Here is a 6,000-nt window from a genome sequence, read left to right on the forward strand (position 1 = left end):
GCCAATATTTAACATAACAAGATAACATAAATGTTTAAACTGAGAAATTTTACTATGCACAAAATGAGCTAATTTCAAATTTGATGCCTGCTACAGGTCTCAAAATAGTTGGGACGGGGGCATGTTTACCACGGTGTAGCATCTCCTCTTCTTTTCAAAACAATTTGAAGATGTCTGGGCATCGAGGTTATGAGTTTGGTGTTGGAATCTGGTCCCATTCTTACCTGATATAGGTTTTCAGCTGCTGAAGAGTTTGTGGTTGTCTTTGACATATTTTTCGTTTAATGATGCGCCAAATGTTCTCTATAGGTGAAAGATCTGGACTGCAGGCAGGCCAATTCAGCACCCGGACTCTTCTACTATGAAGCCATGATGTTGTAATAGCTACAGTATGTGGTTTTGCATTGTCCTGCTGAAATACACAAGGCCTTCCCTGAAATAGTCGTTGTCTGGACGGGAGCATATGTTGCTCTAAAACCTTTATGTACCTTTCAGCATTCATAGTAAGCCTTCCATAAGATGCAAGCTGCCCATAACCTATGCACTTATGCACTCCCAAACCATCAGAGATGCTGGCTTTTGAACTGAATGCTGATGACATGCTGGAAGGTCTCCCTCCTCTTTAGCCCAGAGGACACGCCGTCCATGATTGCCAACAAGAATGTCAAATTTGGATTCGTCTGACCATAGAACATTTTTCTGCTTTTCCACTTTTACTTTGAAACAGTCCATTTTAAATGAGCTTGGCCCACAGGACACAATGGCGCTTCTGGACCATGTTCACATATGGCTTCCTTTTTGCATGATAGAGCTTTAGTTGGCATCTGCAGATGGCACAGCGGATTGTGTTTAACGACAGTGGTTTCTGGAAGTATTCCTGGGCCCATTTGCAGTAGTCAAAATGTCTTGCTTTTTCAGCCCTTTGTTGCCCCCATGCCAACTTTTTGCCCAGCAGGCATCAAATTTGAAATGAGCTCATTTAGTGGATAAAAGTGTAAAATTTCTCAGTTTAAACATTTGTTATGTTCTCTATGTTCTCTTGTGAATAAAATATTGGCTCATGTGATTTGTAAGTCTTTTACTTTTTATTTTATTCAAATAATAATAAAAAAAAGCGTCCCAACATTTCCGGAATTCGGGTTGTACTTACTGTATGGTGAGGGTTAGGATTAGGGTTACTTGCATGTAATTATGCATAATTTATTGTTATTATAATAGCAGACTAAGTACATATAACGTGTCACAAGAACACTGTAAAATAAAGTTTTACACTGTAAAAAATAATCTGTAAAATATACGGTAAAAAACTGGCAGCTGTGGTTGGCAAAAGTTTTCCGGAAAAAATATGGTAGCAACATTTTAGGTTTTACAGATTTCAATTTAATTTAAATACCATAATTTCAGTAACAGATATAATGTTAGTATACCAACTTATGGAAATACTGAAATCTGTTTTGTACCAAAAGCAGGTGGTCATGTGAAAGTCACATGATGAACCAAAGCCAGTCACAAGTATTTTTTAAATACTAGCATATATAGAAGGTGCACAGTGTAATTCACACAAGCACTATACACTATCATGGTAACACACATGACATTGAAATAATGCAATAAACATTAATTTAACAACATTTGTACAACTCTAACATCAAATGTGAAATGTAACACAGGGAATTCTAGGAATGTCATTTTATGGTTATTCACTGTAAATTATACATATATTCTTTTTCACTAAAATTTTTTTTTGCACCCTCAGATTCCAGATTTTCAAATAGTTGTATCTCGGACAAATATTGTTCTATCCTAACAAACCATAGATCAATGGGAAGCTTATTTATCCAGCTTACATGTGATGTATAAATCTCAATTTAAAAAACTGATCCTTATGACTGGTTTTGTGGTCCAGGGTCACAAATGTTGTTTAAAATGTTGTATAAACTTACATGAAGTTTAATCTTTTCACACTGTAGGACCCTGCTTATCACGTGGACTACAGTCACCTGTTAGTCCGGTCAGTGTCACGTGGAGCCAGGCGTTTTGACAGTGGGCTGCTCAGATTGTGTGTAATGGCTGAGCTCCTGAGATTCACACAGCGTCTGTGAGGTTAGCGGACCTCCTGCCATCCAGTTCAGTCCAGCCTGAGCGGCAGACTGCAAGGAGAGGGCAGATGGGCTGAGGATCAAGCCCTACACTCTTGTCAACTGTCTCTCTCTTTCTTTCACATATCTGTTTGTCCTGTTCTTATGTCAAACCTGTCCAAAAATGTAAGGGTTCTAAATGAAAAACTGAATTTTGTTTCTTTTGAAAACTTTACATTGAAAATCCCATTGAATATATTTGAGGGCTCCAGTTGGTGGGAAACGTACCTCTCATGCTTTCCTGAGAAAACTGAATATCGTCCCAGTACAGATAGCTCAGAATTGTTTTTGTCTTTGATTTTGTTGCCCCCCTCCTCCTCTTAGCAGAAACGTGGTCAGTGGTGTCATTACTGTAAATCAAAAGCCTCTTTGGCATTATCTAGTTCCCCTTCTGGCTCTGTAGGTCAGAACAGATGTTGGAAAAGAGGACAAAATGGATCTCCCCCCACAGAGAGAATCTTTTCTTGCCATCGCTAATAGAGACTCCTTGAAATGCTAATGTCTGCAGTGGCCTGGGCTCGCATAGAGACGGTGGGAATGCACTCTGATCCCCGCAAACCCCCTTTTGTCATAAGACCACTGAAATATGCTCTGTAAAGAACATCTGAGACCCCAGTGAGAGGAGAACATTTGAGCAAAGAATCACAAAAGAGCAAGGAAACATTACCTCAGATCTGCCCCACACATGGAGTGCGGCTGTGTGCAGGAATCCTATCGACTCAAACCTGCATAGTACACCACAAACAACTACCTATAACACCATAACAACTCCTCTAGCGTCTAGCAAAGCCCAGGTAACATCTCCCTGTCAACCACCCAGAACACTCTAGCAACCATTTATAACTCCCTAGCAACCACCCAGAACACCCTAGCAACCTTCTAGAATTCCCTAGCAACCTAGCAATATCCTAACAGCAACCATATAACAATGCCCTAGCAACGTATTAATACACCCTAACAACTGTCAATATCCTAGCAACAACCTAGAACACTCTAACAACACCTCTAACATCTAGCAAGTCCCAGTAACATTCTAAATCTCCATAGCAACCACCCAGAACATCCTAGCAACCATGTAGCAATGCCCTAGCAACCTCTTAAAACTCCCTAACGACTTTCAATGTCCTAGCAACAACCTAGAATACCTTAACAGCACCTAGCAGTTAGCAAAACCAATTTTTGCTTTCTTAACATTGAATTTTTTCAAAGCATTGAATTTTTTCCTCATTTTCTCACACTTGTTTTTTTTCTCCGCTCTGACACCCTTTCTCTTTAGCACAGATTTGTTTCTCTCTCACACACACAGACGCGCTGGTGTCCCCAGCAGCAGCTGGTGGAGGGAGTTGAGCAGAGCCCTTCTAAAGCCCTGCTGCAGAGGCCATGTGGACACTTTAAAGCTCTTCTCTGCAGCCTGTGAAGTTGTTAAGGAGCTCTGCAACACTGGCGACTGGCGCTGTGAATTTCATGCCAGCTGTAGCTCAGAGCCCCCCTCCTTCTTTTTCTGTCTCTTTTCTTTCATTCTATCTATCACTGCGCTCTCTCTGTGGCAGTAGACCTCCCCTCACACTTCTGCCGTGGCCAGCCAGACGCAGGATTTGCACGGCTCTGTGTTTTATGCGTAATACTGAAGCCCATCTGGCTACAGGAGGGATTTTTACCTGCGCTCAGTACTGAGAGCTGTTCTTGTGGATCAGACACAGTGGCCCCTTTACACCAGGAATTAACATGTGATTTGTGTCTGGATAGAACTATTAACTACGACTTTTGCCTCATTAAACTCCTCATTTGTTAATTAATTAATAAATAGTTAGTAAGATAGATATCATGTTCAGGTATGGGGTAGGATTAAAGGATCTAGAATATAGTCATGCAGAATATGTGCCTTATAAGTACTAATAAACAACCAATATGCATGCTAATAAGCAACTAGTCAATACTGAGAACCGTTCCCTAAACTAAAGTGTTCCTGTGACTTTTTATCTCATTTTTATTTTTCTCGCAATTGTGAATTTATATCTGGTTAGTCTCAGAATCTGCTTTTTTCTCAGAATTGTGTGATGTAAACTTGCAAGTGACCCTTTGCAAAGACGCACCCAACTTAGTTACTGTCTGACAAGCCATGCTACGCTCACTCCACACATCATGTTCTCACGCAGTGAAAAATACATCACGAAGGAAGGAGGAAACTGACAACACGCCGACAGACAAGATAGAGCAAAAGTCTCAGCTTTCAAAATTTGTGATTTTTTAAGAAAAACAAAACAATAAATAGCGTTTTGTGGATCTTTGATGCTGCGTGACGAATCGCTGCAGCGCCTTCCTCTTTACTAGTTGTAGTGTGAAATAAACATGAACAACAGCAGGTATTTTTTTTCAAACGCTGAAAGATGTCAATACGCAATATTTTTCAAGTTTAAGTCCACCGATGTTAATCTACTCTCCTGTCTGATTTGTTTGTCGGACAAAATGGCAGATTCAGCGTTATGATTGGTCAAGTCAAATGTCAATCAAACTCCCTGTGAAGAGTCAATTGCCAGTTATAAAGTCAGAATAATAAAAACATGCAGTTCTGAGAAAAAAGTAAAAATTATGAGTTTATCTTACAATTTTGACTTTATAACTCGCAGTTGTGAGTTTATATCCTGCAGTTCTGAGAAAAAATTCAGAATTGCGAGATAAAAAGTTGCAATTAACTTAAAAAAAACAAACAAAAAAACAAGTTTCACTACACTCTAAAAAATGCTGGGTTAAATGCAACCCAGTGCTGGGTAAATATTGGACAGAACACATGCTGGGTTGTTTTCAACCAACAGTTGGGTTAAATGTTCAACCCAACTCTTCTGGGCAGTAATCCAACCGCTGGGTAAAAACAACCCAATCGCTGGGTTCGTCCATATTTTACCCAGCGCTGGGTTGTATTTAACCCAGCATTTTTTTAGAGTGTAGGATAGCATGATATTCCTTTAGCTGGATTTCACACTTTTCATTTAAAGTTTTCTTGGTTTTCTTCTTCTTTATAGACAACCAAAAAAGAGAATAATTCATGGGATATAGTTCATTAAACCCTGTTGTCTTGCATTGCGAGAGTAGAATAAAAAGAAAAGACAATGAAAAAGCATTAGCATACAGCTTCATCAAATATGGTCAGAAACTGTTCTTGACCACCTCAAAATGTGGTTTGACTGATCAGATCACAATGCATCTTGGGTGTATTTACACCTGGCTTTTCATGTGGTCAAGTGCTGTTCGATTGTGATCTGATCAGCTTACGCATGTTAATGCCAGGTGTAAAGGGGGCCTCTGAGTCTAGAGTTGTGGTTAGTGAATACAATATATGATGTTTGATCTGGTGTTATATCACTATCATATGATCCTTTGTCTCATACTGTATAGGATCAAAGGCCTGAATTTGAATGAGCAGATGCAGCACAATTCTTCCATATCAATTGTCATGTTCTAGATACACCAGGATTGTCAGTCAATAAAGTCAAACGCACACTATGAGACAGAAGCTCTTCCCCATGGCAGGGTTTAAAAAGATATTTACCCAAAAGTACAAATCATAATTTGCTCACCCATATGTTACTTTCTTCTGCAGAACACAAAAGAAAATAATTTGAAGAATGTTTCTACTGTTTTTTTTCTCTGAACAATAAAAGTAAATGGAGGTGAAAAAACAGACCTTTTCTAAAATATTAGTCTTTGTCCTGCAGATAAAAAAAACGTTAGACAGGTTTAGAACGAAAGTCAGTATATGATTTTTTATTCAGATTTTTTTTTTTCATTTTACGGAGCCCTGCATATGAAATTGGGAAAAACATGGAAAACATATGATAGCCATAACTTAAGAATTAATTTATTA

The sequence above is a fragment of the Barbus barbus genome (assembly GCF_936440315.1).
Source record: "Barbus barbus genome assembly, chromosome: 30".
Lineage (NCBI taxonomy): Eukaryota > Metazoa > Chordata > Actinopteri > Cypriniformes > Cyprinidae > Barbus > Barbus barbus.